The sequence below is a fragment of the Saccopteryx leptura genome, chromosome 3 (genome assembly GCF_036850995.1).
Source record: "Saccopteryx leptura isolate mSacLep1 chromosome 3, mSacLep1_pri_phased_curated, whole genome shotgun sequence".
In the NCBI taxonomy this organism is placed as follows: domain Eukaryota; kingdom Metazoa; phylum Chordata; class Mammalia; order Chiroptera; family Emballonuridae; genus Saccopteryx; species Saccopteryx leptura.
The window spans coordinates 220,253,271-220,269,104 of NC_089505.1; the positions used below are offsets into that span (position 1 = coordinate 220,253,271).

The window sequence follows — 15,834 nt, forward strand, 5'->3', positions numbered from 1 at the left end:
CTCCCTCTTCCCCTCCCGCAGCCAGTGGCTTGGTTTGAATGTGGCCCCCGACACTGAGGTGCATCAGCCTCAGGGGCTAAAAATAGATTGGCACTCAAACATTGGCTCAAGATGGGGTTGCTGGGTGGATCCTGGTCTGGGTGAAAGTGGGAATCTGTCTCACTATCTCTGCTCCTTTCAATTAAAAAAAAAGGAAAATAAAAAGAAAGAGGGACGTGACATGGTCATTCATATTAGTGCACTAGGATGCAAAGGACACTGGCTTGGATCTGGATTCTGCAGAACAACCAGCCTGTGGGACAGCCAGCCTCAAAAGTAGGGCTTGTGTGGTCTGTGACAATGAGGCAGCTCAAGTCCACTTCTATCACCAAGGCTCATCTGGGCAATGGGCCTGTTGTCATGAGAAGGATGACATTCTTTTATTTTTAGTTGTTTCCTTGCTGGTCCTTAGCTCCAGTCCTCCAATCTGCACCTATGGGGTCTATATTTTCTGAGCCCAAGGTAAGACGGAGTGAGTGTTTTATAAGGGAAAACTCCAGAGCAGAATCCTGCGGTGAAGCACTGTCTTGAATAAAGAACACAGTCTCCTAGGTCCCAGCCTGGTTATAGCCTGGTGCCTTTGGCAAAATTCTCTTTGCCCATTAATGGCAGTCCTCTGATTTTTCGAAATGAAGAGTCAAGTAAGTGGAGACTAAATTTCAATATGCTTGCTTTCTGATATCCCAGAGGATATCCCATTTTGAGTGTGGGAAGGGCTGATTCTCATTTATTTCCTAAACTAAAGGCAGTTTTCAGTTTGCAGAATTAGGTTCCATTTTTTAGAAAGGCAGCATGTTCAGTGCTGGGAGTGCAGTTTGTGGGTTCAAATCCTGGCTCTGCTACTTACTTCTGGCATGACTTTGGGTACATTATTTGCCTTTTCCATGCCTGAGTCCCCTCGCCCACAACATGGAGATAATAATAGCAGTCTCTCATTTGTAAAGTGGAGTAATGGCAGGTCTTAGCTCAGGGACCTGCTGGGGTCTGAAGGTTTGTTTCCTTGAAACTTCGGCAAGTCCTACTTGATCACGTTAACTTCTCAGCCTGACTTTGAAGGCATGGTCCAAGAGCATTTGAGAAGGGAAAGGGCTCCCTTGAAAGCCACATGTCAGGGCCCTGAGGACCCAGTCCTCAGCAGGAAGGTGGAAGAGAGGAGGATGGGGGAGCGATATTCTTTCTTTCAACCTTTTAAAGCATGAAAGTTTTTGCTCTCCTAGACCCCAGAAATTTTCCATTCCCCTAACCTATTCACAAAGTTCCCTACCACTTGCTATTTTGGATGTTGACACTGTGTTCTTTCTCAGCTTCAAAGCCTTTAGGAACTTCAAAAGCCACCCACAGCTCACATAAATAAAGCCAGAGGCTTAAGATAGTCAGGAAACAAATGAATCCTTAGGTAGAAAGGTGATTTATAGAGTCAATAAATATTTAATAGTTAAAACACAATGTGATTTTGAAAAGCAAGGAGCAGAGGCTGAAGGGAAAAGAGAGAAGGGTTTGTAGATTTGCTGATGTTGTTGGGTTTTGAGGGTTCTTCTTGTGCAAAGCAAACACACTGACAAAGTCACTGATTCTGTCCTGAGTAACCTGGCCATTGTGGGTGCAGGTCATTAACTTGGGGGCCATGGACCCATTCACAATATACTTTTGTTTCTTAATCTACACTGAGAATTTAAAGCACTTACCTGTCCAAAGGTGTTCTTAAATGAATAGCTTGTGCCAAAGGGTTTCCAGGGGGGTCTTCAGGTTATGACACAGTTCCATTCCTACAACAGTGATGTAATCCATATTTTGGTGTAAGTTGAAACACACCCTATTCTAAGTCACTTACCTAATTCTAACACAGTTGTAAAATTATAATCTAGAACATAAAAACAACAAAGCCACAGAAAAAGAATACTGAATATTCTTCCACCACAAGTAACCCAACTAGTTCAACCACATAATCGGTAAGTACAACGCTAAGGGTTATGCCGAAAGACTTGTCTCAATTTTTAAAAATTTTTATGGGAGTGATTGTCCTAGACTCAAAACGTCCTATGTCGAGATGTCCTAAGTGAGGACCCACTGTATATAAAAAAATGCAAAGGGAAATTTTTCTATATACGCTTATTAAATGAGATCTGTCTCTTTGATGTGCCACTGATTCTTCTATTTGGGATTTTGGTCCCCATTTTTATTTTGTTCCTGTCTGCCGCCAGAGGTGGAAAGAGCCCCTCCCAGTGTTGTCCCTTTTCTCTGTTGCCGAGAGTTGTGCAAACGCACGTAAAACTCATCAGACCCACCACCCAGGTAGTGGCGCAGGGGCCAGGTGATTGTCTCCCAAAGAACAGCGCTGGCAGTTCAGACTTCAGGTAACAGTCTGACCTCAGCACCCTCTCTCCCAGCTGACATACAGGTTTCCACGTGTAAACTGCTGTGGCCTTGGTTCCTGCGGGAACACAGCTGGCATTCGTCTTCCCTCCCTGCTTTTGGGGACCGTGATTGGGGTGGGGGCGATCCAGATCTCAGCGCGAGTGTCCTGACTGGCTGAGCATCCGACCCCCCAGTACGTTTCCAAACAGGGTCTCCCCACATGGGCCAGCTGCCTGTAAAAGAAAAAAGGGGAGCGAGCGCAGCTGCCAAGTCCTTAGCAGCCAGCCTTCCCACACTTGTGGTGTCACAACAGTGAGTCACCTCAAGATAGGGCAGCTGCTTCCTAATTAGCCTGGAGGCGCTCGGGACCCACAAGGTTATAAAAAACCAACTTTTACTTTTATTCAAATGCGCACGTCCCACCTCGGCGCCCACTCCCTCTGGCCCGCCTCGTTGCCCGCCGGCTTCGCCAGGCGGGTCCGGAACACAGGCCCGGGTGACCCGCGAAAGCGAAGGTGATCTGTAAGGGGGATGCTGGAGTGCCGGTGCGCGGGGCCGCCGCTTGGCCTCGCTCTCCAGACCCGTCCGAGTCTCGGGTGGACCACGGCCCGCTGAGGTCAGGGCGGCCGGGCCCGAAGCCCCGACAGCGCCGCCGCGCGGGCGGGTAGGAAGGTGCCCTGCCGCCTCGGTTCCGCCGCGCCCCCCGCGAGCCCTGGGCCGATTCCAGACGCTCTCGGGAGCAGCAGGCGAGGGCGGCGCGCGGCGGCCAAGCGAGCGGCACGGCGTCCGCCCCCGCGGAGCCGAGCGTGACCGGGAAGCGACGCTGGCTGGGAGCGCGTCCAGGAGCGCGAGCGCTGTCGCGAGAGGATCGTGCCCGCGCGGGTCCCGAACGCCGGGCTTCGTGAGGCCAGCGGCTACCTGCTGCTTCGCAACCCTGCCGCAGGATCCCGCGGGGCCGCCAGGAGCGCCCCGGCTGGAACAGCCCTGCCGCCGGTGCAGGTACTGGGCGCCGGGACGTGGGGTGGCCGCGGCGCGCGGGGGCCAGACCGGCGGCGCGGGGCTTCGGGTGGGGGCGGCGCGGGCGGCAGTCGTGTCCCAACGTCGGGCTGGGTGCGGGGGCGCGGAGGGCTGCGCCACGCCGCCCGGTGGCCCTGCCTCGGCGGTGCGGGCGCGGGCCGGGGAAGCGCAGGGCTGGGGCGAGAGGAGCTGGCTGTGCTCCCAAAGTTTCCCTTTGCTCACTTTGCTGGACTTAACTTGGATTTGGGAGGCAAAAGCCTGGCAGGTAATGCGTGAATAAAATAAAAGGTGAAGGGAGCGGGGCTTGCCAGGTGGAGATTATTGGTATGGGAAAGATTTGTGCTCCTGTCCCTAAGGGCCATTGCAGGAGAAAATGGGGACAAATTCATTCACTGTCTTTCTTTTTTTGTTCAGCTAATGGTATATTTATTAAACAAGTTTGACGCTTTGACTACAAGCCAGTAGTAAGGGATTCTGGGTTTGATTTAAGAAATGTTTAAATTTTTAATCAACAGATATTTGTTGAACAGACGTTTTCTATCAGGCAAGGCTTTAATAAGAGGCTAACAAGTGTAGCTAGGTAGGTAGTTGCTCAGATGAGCTAACGTTGGGCTTTTGAAATGCAAGGAGAAGGAGATGCCAGCAGAGTTGGATTTGGGACTTGTGTAGGTACAGGCCCACAGCTGGCATCGTGTCACTGATAAACACTTCATTTTGAGCCAGGAAATCCTTTAAGTGGAAGACAAGCAGCAGTGTGATCCTTTTAGAGCCCACCCCCACACCTTCTCAAGCTGATGTCTTAAAATATCTTCCCTTACCCAAGCCCACAGGCTTCCTTCATTTACATAATTCACACATGACCATGGAACAGACTGTTTAGACCCCATATTCTCCTTGGAGCTCAGCCACAGTGTTCACACCTGGGATGATGGGGCACTGTGGTCACTCTTAAGGGCCCTTCAAGGTCATTAAATTGTAAGGAGAAACATGTATCTAGAGATAGTGCAGTTCAGGGACATCTGGGGTCCCTGCCTTCGGGGCTGGTGGAGAAGGCTTGAGCTGGGCTGGCTTCCTGGCTCTGCCTCAGTGCTGTGTTAAGCCATGTTGGAGCTTGAGATCAGTAAGGAATGTTGATTCTGTCTTTATTTAAAATTGTGATATTTTTCTACAACGTGGATTTTGTATTAGTTTAGGTGTTTGAAAAACACTACATTAAAACATGGATTTCAAGAAGGTTTTTGGTGCTCCTTAAACTTTGTGCCTGAGGTGAGTGCCTCACTTACCTCACCTTAGTTTTAGACTTGCCTGCGAGTCAGTTTTCTTAACCTCTCTAAGCACGTTTCCTCATTTCAAATAAAAACAGTGGGCTCTCCACTGATGTTGCACAGCTACTGCAGAGCATCTGGCTACTGCACAGGACCAGCCACAAGGGCATACTAAAGGATGGCTCTCCTAGTGGTAATGCCGTTGAGCTTGATCATCTTGAACTTGTCATGGAATCTTGCTGAGTCTCAGCTGGCTGTTCGGCAGAATGGGAGTAATGATAGCCAGCTCACACAGCCAGGGATAGATGAGAGGCTGCTTGTGAAAGCATCTGACCACCTGGGCAGGTAAGTTTTCTGTGTTGCCGTGGTGGGCCTGGATTTGCCTTGGCAAGCTTGCAACCACCTGCTTTTTCTCTGGACGTTAGCCTTGTGCCTTGTCATGCACAGACACTCATAAATTCTGCATGGGGACGCATGGAAGCATTTGAATCAGAGTAGGGATGTTTCCTGCCCAGTTTATCATGGAAAGGGCAGAGCTTACCAGCTACAAGTGTGCAGCTTTTGTTATAAGAGAACTTACTTTTGCTACCCCGAATCAATGATTTGGTTCCATTTCTTACATTTGGTCCTAGCTTGTGATTGTGATTTTCCTGAACCGAATTCAGTCAATATTATCTCAGTCACTGTCTAGTTTAAAGCAGCTTGGTACCTTGAGAGTCAGCCTCTCAGCCTCTCCAGGTCACCTTGCAGCCCCTTCTTCCACAGGAGGTCTCTGGGTACTAGGAGCAGGTTGTGGTCACATCAGGGGCTGTGGGGAGAGTGTCCTCTTGTTGGTCATTTGATCCTTTGCTGAGTTTCTCACCACCATTGAGCCTCCTCCTGTTTCCACTGAACATTGTCTAGCTGGGTGTCACTGGGGTGAGCCTCAGCTGGGAACCTGCCTACTGCACCCTGGCCCTGAAGTTCCCACACTGTGGGTCTCTTCCAGGTCCCTGCTGGGCACCTGAGTACCTGCCCAAGTAGCCAGAGCCATGCTGGGATGCCGTTTCTGCGTGGTCTCCAGTGGTCCCAGCAGGAAGCAGGACAAAAATTCACCATGCTTTCCATGTCCCCTCTGCTTTGCAGAGGTGGCTCTTCCTTTACCACCTCTCCCCTCCTGGCCAGGTGCAGGGGGGGAGGGGCTTGGTCCTTCCAGATCCCCCCTAACCTGTACTGCAGGAGCTTCTTTCTACCTGGGGAGCAGGAATCATTCTTATGTTGTATCTTCTGTCCTCTGTATATTGTGGCTTACAGTAAAGCTCTGGGTTGAAACTTCAAAACTTTGCTTGTGATAGGTAAAGGGAATTTAAATATCATTTTTCTTTTAACTCCTCATTCCTAGACAAACCAGATACACCCTGATGCAGGGAGGAGTGATCTGGGGAGAGAGACAGGAAGCTCCCTTCCTCTCCCCTTCTCTAGTTTTCTGGGCTTCAACCTGGTTTATGTGCACTGGTTCTTACTCCCTGGAAAAGACTGGAAAAGCTAGGGTGGGGAGAAAGAACTGCTGGAGAAACCAGCCAGGGAATGGGAGGAAGCAGGAAAAATACAGTTTGAAGGGTTGGTGGAGGGGGAGAAAAGAAATGCTTTCTGCTCTCACAGTACCAAGCCCAGCCTGGTAAGTGGAATTTCATGTGGATTAATGTCTTTCAAACCATCATTCCTATTTATGCTGCTGCTTCTGCATAGTCAGAATGGCCTACTATGTGCTTGGCATTTGCTAAAAGCAATTGAGTGAATGTAGAAAAGTCCCAGACATAATTGCTTCTTCAGGATGCTTAAGAATTACTTGGAGAATAAGATTAGCCTGTTTTGAGGCCCAAAGCTGAATACTCAAGCCCTGGGTTTTGTTCACATTCAGTGGGTAGAAGATGAAATGGTTAGGGAAGGCTTCTTGGAGGAGGTGGGACTTTAAGTAACCGTAAGTCTTGGTCACATGGACATGAGATGAAAGAGAACTTCCCATGAGATGGAGCTCTTGATTCCCTGGAGACAAAAGGACCTGGCAGGATGGCCTTTTGGGACCCAGCTGTGGCTTGACTCTTCCTGGTGCCTTTCTGATCCTTCTCATTGTCTAGGTACCTGTAAACCCTGGTATAGTTAGTATCACTTGTAGGTAGGACAACTTTAAATTCCTGTGTTTTCTCCACACTGAATGGAAATTAGCTACATTTTCTTTTACTTCTGTTATTCTTAAGGTATCTGTATCTGGAAAATCATTTCGAACTTTTAGGTTAGGCAATTGGTCCTTCTTACCTTAGAATTCTTTGTATTGCTTTAATGGGCTTTACCCCTTAATCCCGAGCTCTGTGGGTCATGAACCAGAAGTTGCCACGTGAGTGCTTAGCAAATTGACAGAACAGGTTTGGTCAGGCAGCCAGGGACACCCCTCACCAGAGTCAGCCACTAACTCTGTGCAGACACTTGCACTGTTCCTGGTAGGAAGGGCTCTCAAATATTTTTCTTATGATTAAGGTATTGGTGAAAAGAAATCACAAAAGATCCCTTTGAAAGGGAGGAATGGAAAGTTATTTGTTTGCTCAAACCTCCTGGCCTTGGTGTGTGGGTCTGGTTTTCAAATGTCTGAAGCTTGAGAACTTCCAGAAGGCTTGCTTTCCCTCTGAGGTCTATAGACCAAGCTCTCCTTGGTTTCTGCCCCTGAGTTCCCATGTCTGTGGGAGGCATTAGCTGTGGTGCACACGCTTCCTAAGAAACCACTCTCAGAATGGCTGCTGCCAGTGTGGGGTATGAACGTGTCAGCGGTGTTTTGCTTTCTTAAAGCAAGTGGTCCACCCGAGAGGGACAGGCAGATGGTCAGGGCTCCAGTGTCAGTTATGGACACCCCGTAGAGTGGCTGGTGATTCATTCTCTGTCTCTCTCTTTCTTTCTCTCTCACCACTTGAGATACTATATCAGCAGAGAAAATGCTTCATAAATTATTTGTAGCTGTTTTTCTTCCATTGTTTTCTTAGAAGGTGGAAGAGCATTTATTATAATTCCCGATGAGGATCCTCTAAAGTACCTAAAGCAGTCAAGAGTCCTTCTGCACAGGGGATCCGGTGGCATTTAAAGAAAATGAGCAAATCTGCTATACAGAGTGCTCCCTAGCAGAGCTATTGGGAGACGGCAGAAGGGCAATGACCTTGGTGCAATTTCTTTATTTATTTTTAATTTCCTTTTAAATTTTAAAATTGTTTTTAGAGAGAGGGGAAGAAGCAGGGAGAGAAAGAGACAGAAAGAGAAAGAGAGAAGCATTCATTTGTTGTTCCACTTAGTCGTGCATCCATTGGTTGCTTCCTGTGTAAGCCCTGACCGGGGATAGAACCTGCAACCTTGGTGTTTTGGGACGATGCTGTAACCGACTGAAATAACTGGTCAGGGCTGACCTTGGTGCAGTTTAAAACACACAGTGAGAAGCAAGGGGAAGCAGATGAAGAAAGTAACAGAGGTAGGAGAGGGTGCACTTGGCAGAGTGCCCTCAGCCCTGAAGTCCACAGCGTATGTGTGTTCCGTCCTGCTCTGCAGTGCCTGTTTCCCTGCTATATATATGCTCACAGGGACCAGAGTTACAAAACTAGCAGTGGGGCCATGGATGGGAGGTTCTAGGCCAGTGACACACACGTGTTGTGCAAGCTTAGGAGCAGTTCTGCCCTGTCCAGAGGCAGATTTAACGGTGGGCACACCAGACGCGCGCCCTGGGCCCCGACTTCTGAAGGGCCCCACAAAACCCCAACTTTACACTTTTTTTCTAATGACATCAAGTTTGGTTTCATATGTGCAATTTTAACATTAATAGTACATAATATTTTTTTATTTATTTAAAAATGTGGTTAATGTATATTTTTATTTTCCCCATCTTTTTTTTTAAGGGGCCCGATATTTTCTTCTGCTACCAGGTCCTCAACCGACCTTAATCCGACTCTGACCCTGCCACATCTGTGGCTTGCAGGCTTGTGAAAAGCTGTGGATTAAAAGAACAGAACGGTTGTCTCCAGGGGGTAGCAGAAAAATGACCTAAGTTAGGTTCCCCTTGTATACTTGGTCTGATGTGCATGACTGTATCGTGGATATTCAGTGCCATTTCAGACACCACTTAGCATGTCATGAACGTTTACTGCGCAGCTGCCTGGGTCTGCATAGCCTTGTGGACAATAGGAGTCTCTTGGTTTTTCCAGAGCTTTCTGTCTATGTCTAATACACACGTGCTCTCCTTCCGGTGTATTTATCTATACTTAGTGTATCTTAGAAGGGTCATCATTCCCTTTGCTGTCTTTTCTTCATAATGGAATATTTTCAAACAATACAACAAAGGTACATTATAGAAGAACACTAAATTAGTCTTGTAAAATCAGTTTCCAGATTGGATAATTTTTGCAAAGCCACCGTCCCACTGAGATGGGTGAGCTTGCAGAGCTTGGGGACCCGTGGGACCACGATAGGTCTTCATGGGCTCATGTAGCACTCTAGGTTCACAGATGGGCACTGTGCATGTTCAGGGCTGGTTTCTGCTCTCAGCTCCTCAGGAAAGAACTGACCGTGGGAGAATGGCCCTTGGTCATGATCTATATACTGCTTTGAGCTTGTGCAAGGCAGTCTCAACTCTCAGCTCTTTTTGGTCTGGTTGCAGCTCATGGCCAGGTGCACTGTCTGCACCTGACAGGTGCAGGGACAGTTGCAGTCAGTGTAGAGGCTGCCCTTTGTCGTAGGGCAGAGGCTCAGGCCTGGGTCTCCCTCTCTTTCTCATTTTTTTTTAGTTTATTGAGGTAACATTGGTTCAAAACCATGCAGGTTTGAAGTGTGCAGCTCAACAAAATATCATCTGCGCACCACATTGTGCACCCATTGCCTAAATAAAGTCTCTCCCTTCCCATTCATCCCCACTTTGCCCCTCCTCCTAGTCCCCCCATCTTTCCTTCGCTGTCACCATGATGTTGTCTATGTCTGCGTGTTTCATACACACACACCTATACACATGCACACCTGCATGCACACATACACATTTTGCTTAATCCCTTCACCTTTTTTTTCACCTAGCCTCCTTCCCTCTGACAGTTGTCTGTTTTATATATTTATGTTTCAGTTTCCATTTTGTTTGTTCAGTTATTGTGTTCATTAGATTCCACATATAAGTGAGATCATATGGTACTTGTCTTTCTCTGACTGGCTTATTTCACTTAGCATAATAATCTACACAGACCTGGGTCTCTTGAGGTCACTCCTCTGGGATATGCTGTGAGCTGTTCTGACCATCTCCCCTCTGCACCTACTACTCTAACCTGGTTGTAATACCAGCTCCTAGTCCCATGGGCCATCTTGCTTTAATGCCTTAATGATTCATGAGTTCTCTCACCCCCTCTTCCCAAAGAGTGGTACCAAGAACCTTTTGTGGGTCCTTTTTGCAAGGAGGCTTTGGGACTTAGAAGTGGCAGTGCTGACCCTGCTCATGGTAGAGAGGAGGAGGAGGAGGAGGAGGAGAAAGAGGGGGGGAGGGGGAGAGGAAGGGGGAGGAGGAGGAGAAGGAGGAGAAAGAGGGGGAGGGGGAGAGGAAGGGGGAGGAGCAGGAGAAGGAGGAGAAGGAGGAGAAAGGGGGGAGGGGGAGAGGAAGGGGGAGGAGGAGGAGAAGGAGGAGAAAAAGGGGGAAGGGGAGAGGAAGGGGGAGGAGGAGGAAGAGGAGAAAGAGGGGGGAGGGGGAGGGGAAGGAGGAGGACGGGGATGGGCTCAGTAGGTGGGTAAGACCCACCCACTCGACATCTGAACCACAGGCCATACCACCCCACCTGGTGATTCATTCTCTGTGAACTGGGATCATTTCCACAGAAATAGAATTGATTACGTCTTTTTGGATGGTTGTTGGGTGTCAGCTGCATGCTCCATCGGAAGTGAGATATTAAAATCACCATAGGTTCGCTCTTCCAGTATACTCTCTATGTGAAAATGGGCTCTTGACACACACACACAAGCACTCTGAAGGTGAGTCATTCATTTTCCAAGGCTTAGCCAGTGTCATCTTTTCTCCATGGCTTACACGAGCAAATATGGGTCTTAGATTTGAGTAAGCAGGACTTACCTGTTACCACATTTAGAACTGAAATTACTAGGTGCATTGCCTGGACCCTGAGGCAGCCCAGGGGAATCTCTAGGTGGTGGAGGAACTACTGTGGACAGGACTTGGCCAGGCCAGCACTCAAGGGAGGCCAGGACGATAGTGAACTTGGCACAGAGCAGGCCTGCCTACTGTCTGGGGCTTGGACCAAACTTGTGATTTGGCTCAGTCCAGCCAGCCTGCTCTTTGGCTGGTCCCTTGTGTGGCTCAAGGCCAGGCCATTGTACCACAGGCTCTACATCTAGCACATGCAGGGGCAGAACATGAGCAGGTGTCTTGGTAACATTTGGGGGCATATCATTCCAAATGTTTGTGCTATACCGAATAGTCATATATGCACAAAAGTATTTATTTAGTTAAAAAGAGGTCATGTCTAGATGGTTTTGTGGGCTGCCTTTCAAAATTAGTAGTATTTGTTGAGTCTTATTTCTACATTATTAGACACCTTCTGGAGCACAATTCTTATGGCTGTGAGGAGCTACATCATATGGGTGGCTCTCAGCTTACTTGCCCAAGCTCTCTGTGGATGGACGTTTAGGTGGGTCATTTTCAACCCTTCACCACTGAGTAACAGCACAATGATGAACATCCTTATCCGTGCTCTTTTGCACATTTGTCTGGCTGGTTCCTTCAAAGTTCTGTCTGCTCAGTAGATTTCCTATGTATATACAAGCCTTTCCTTGGAAATGTCCTTCCTGAAGTAATGTTTAAGTTTTTTTCACCTGAGATTTCTGCATCTTGGTCGACAGCATCCTCAGCACGTGTACTATTCAGGAGCCACTCGAGTTCATTTAGGCAGAAGAGGATTTAATGCATGTGATTCAGGGCTGGTAGAATTGTTAGAAGCTCAGCCCTTGGCCAGATGGGCAGCAATGACCACCTGAGCTGGCCAGCAGCTGCTCTGGGGGTGTGGAGGGTCCTACCTGCTGGTCAGTGTCCGCGCATGGAGCTGTGGATGCGGCTCTGAGAACCCCCACCACCACTCACCGGAGAATTTGAGCCTCCGTGGTGGGGCCTGTTACAGAGGTGCACAGGAAAGTCCCCTGTGTGGGGGAGCCCAGTGGTAGGGAAGCCAGGAAGTGGGGTCCTTGGTGTCTCAGACTCCAGCAGGCAGTGAACAAACCAGGTAGGGTAAGGAGAATCTCAACCCTTCTCTCTTTAAATTTTATACATTCTATGTCACATTTGATGTAAGTGGAGGTGAGATCACAGAACTTAGCTACAGGTACAGTAGGCCTGATCCCTGTCTTACTGAGTCAGTCGTTGGTCCAGAGCTCTGTGACAGAGCTCCAGTCCTTTCTCTTAGGAACCAGATTGGAAGCCTCACCAGCCTGAGCCCCACATAAACTGAAGCACGTGGTGAAGCCCCAGGCAAGTACTTTCTACAGACTTGTCTTGTACACAGCCTGTGTATGCTGAGGCCTGCCTTAACAGGGAAGGTATGGCCATGACCGTCTGGCTGTTTTCTCTCCACATTGGCCCTTGCCCTTTGCCCTTTCTTGGCAGTGTTGTATGGACATTGACTAGCTCCCTGGTACCGGGCCTGGGTAGGCAGCAAGAGTTTACATACTGCTAAGTTAATGGCCAGTTTTTCCAAGAGTTACAATTGTTCAGCAGTCTTTTTGTGAACAGTATTTCCCCTTGCCTTTTCAAACAGGCTTTTGTGCACAATTACTGTGAATTTAGGTGTTTCTATCATTGCAAGCACCCCTCTGAGTGGATTGCTGCATTTTCAATTTGTTAAGGAACACACAGCTAAGGAAGGAGTCCAGGAAAGATGGTGACTTTAGCAACCAGATCCCATAGCAATGGGGGCTCAGGGTGTTGGGTGACTGTGGGGGGCAGCTGCTATCCTAATGGTACACACTCTTCCGACTCTTAAAGGTCTTCTGCCTCTCACAGTAAATGTTACCAGTACAGAGATGGCTTATTTGAAACAACCTGATCCTCCCCATTTGAAGCTGCAAAGGGCAGTGGAGGGGGTGAGGAAGAAAAGAGGAACCCAGCCTTCTCTAACTCAAGGTAGGACAGCCCTTGGGACTAGTCGTCAAAGGGTTCAGCAGATCCTACTTTTGGCAAGCCCACCAAAGAGCCCCATATCTTTTGAGAAAGGGAAAGAAAAGTTGACCCTTGAACAATATGGTTTGAATTGCATTGGTCCACTTATGCTCAGGGTTTTTTTTTAAATACTTCATTTAATTCTTTATTATCTTTGAAACATTCTTTTTCCTTTAATAAAAGAACTAGCAATGATATATATGCTACTGGTAGAAAATTAAGGCTTCTTCTGTAAAAAGCTATGAAAAGAAATTTCAATTGCTAAATATGCCAACTCTTAATTTTAAAAATGCAAAAGAAGTCAATCAGTAGACTCAACTTTGAAGCTGACTCATTTCCTTATGAACCAGTGATGTACTATACTTCCCAACTAATCCTTTGGAAAAGCCTTTCTGTACATTCACTGAGTAGTGCAGAACACAGAGACACAGGTTCAGAGCTGGAACACAAGCAGGTCACCCAGTCTTTCTGGTCTGATTCCTGGATTTCTACAATGAAGTCCACAGAAGTAGGCAGGGAAGGAAATGACACAATCCAACGATTCACAGTTGTCCCAAGTGCAGGACTTTCCCTATGGCCCAAGAGACAGTAGTTTAGTTGGTGCAAGGGAAATAAAACAAAGGAATCTGAAGAGGAAATAAAAATGAAAGGTATGACTCAACATTTTTTACTTTTGGTGAAGTCAGATGGTTTCTACCACTCCAGTGCTTTCTTCCTCTCGTCCTCAAAGCTTTCTCAGACCTCTTTCCTCTAATGTCTTGGTTCTGTATCCAGAAGCCCACCGATGATTTCCTTTCCAAAGTAATGAGGGAATTTGTGTTGACCTTCAGTGACATGGGCAAACCCTCCTTGGAGACCAGAATCAGAGAAGTAAGTCAAGCCTTTGGGCATAGGCTTTCTCTTATCTTTTGAAGAGAGATCAATCAATTTTGTGGTCATAGACCATTCTTCATGAGATTCCATTATGGCTTTCTTAAAATAGACAGGAGCCATATCACCCAGTTCTTTTGAGAGAGGAATGAATTCATAAACCATACAACACTGTTCCATCATGCTTACATTAGTTTCTAAAAATATGCAGTCCAATCCTTTATCTTCAAACATCTTTACCAATGATTTTCTAAACATATGAATTTTCTCTCAGATGTCTTCATCCAAATATAGTAGCTACTCTATTGTGCTACAAAGGGACTATCAGGCAGTGACCCTCAGAAAGAGATCAAAAGTTGGGTAAATATAAATAAACTTAATACTCGTTGCAACAATAGGGTGCTTGGGAAAGTGAGAGCTGTCAAAACAATACAGACATATTTCCAATATAGACATGTTTCCACCGCAATAAGACTCCAGTGTTCAGCATAGCTTTTCTCTTTGGTTCTCTTCCTCTTCACCAAAATGTTCTCTCCGCTGCTTTGGAGACAAACATGTCAGCCAGAACATAATAGTCTCTATCTGTTTTCCCCGTAAACTTAGATGCCATTTTCATAAAAAGTTTGTTTTGCTATTTTGCTGTTCCCAACTTTTCATTATTGACCAAATCATTGAGGCATAGATTGTCATCATCAGGAAAGTATCTGATCCTTACTTTTTTCTCAAGGGTTGATGCCATCTGTCTCTTCCTTTTTCATCTTTTAGATTCCAGGGGTTTCCCTGGAATGTTCACAGGCCAAAGCCTTCCAGACCTATCTGTCCTGATAAGAATCACTTCTTACTAGTCTTCACTCTCTACCCTACATTTTTTGGATGATATCTGTGTTATAGTTTCTTTAAATTTATTTGCCTTTTCAAGTTGGGCTTTAAGTTGTTCATCTAATTCCATATTTCCCATCATCTCTGCCTTGACAATCTTGGCTCCCAACTTGTTCCTCTCATCAAAACTCAAGATGTGCATGGATTCATCCTCGGGACCACTTCCAGCCAATGAATACTGTGTCCTATAGACATTCTTTTTCCAAGAGTCATCCCTCAAGCTTTCACCCTGGGATTTTCCTCTTGTGTCTTCTGAAATGTGTTGATAGGCAACACTGCAACTGGTTTCTTACAGCACTTGATTTGAATTGTTTCCTCTCTCCTCCTCCTCTCATCAGACTGACTCCATGATGATAAACTTTTTTCACTGTTCTATGTGCATTTTCAAAAACCACAATGCACAGAACTTTGAGTGGCGAGTGCTGAAGATGAACTAAATGATTCAGAATTTCTACCCTTTTGATGAAATGACAGTTCATCATCATCAGAGGGTCTTAAAAAATTTAGGTCTCAAATTTCCAAGAGAAAAAAACTCTTGATTTTACCTTGAATTGGAATCTTCCACATGTGTCTAAAGACCCAGATCTATTATCTTTTTATCACCACTAAACTCATCTTTGTTGTTTGTAACATCTTTTGAACTATGTTTTTTACAATTTTATTATATTTTATCAGGTCTAATTTTCTACTTTCTTGGCTACTTTGTACGTTATCTGAATATGTTGGCTTCCTCCAGGTAGCATCCATGTGTCCTCACTCCGAAGTCGTTTAAGTTCTTTACGCCTTCCTTCCTTTTCAGAATGGGCTTGAGCCTGGTTCTGCGCTGCGGCCCTGGGGTGCTCTGAACACTCTCTGATGCTCTTTGCACTTCCATGTTGACTACTGGCAGCTGCCATATTTTTTGTCCTATTCTTAAGTTTTTAAAATAAACGCTGTAAATGTATTTTCTCTTCCTGTGATTTTCTTAGTACCATTTTCTTTTCTTTAGCTTATTTTATTGTAAGAATGCAGTCTATAATACGTACAACATACAAAATATGCATTTATCAACTCTTTATGTTGTCATTCCACTTAACAGTGAGCAATTAGTAGCTAAGTGTTTGGAGAGTCCAAAGTTATGTGCAGACTGTGTGATGTGAAGGAGATTGGTGTCTCCAACCCCCATGTGGTTCAAGGGTCAACTGTAGCAGTGATTTGGGATCCTGAATG

General features: G+C 46.6%; 1 pseudogene; it reads right to left on the reverse strand.

Annotated features, from left to right (window-relative positions):
• Positions 1–1,724: 1,724 nt before the first annotated feature.
• Positions 1,725–15,372, reverse strand: LOC136398416 (CWF19-like protein 2; annotated as a pseudogene).
• Between the last annotated feature and the right edge of the window lie 462 nt (positions 15,373–15,834).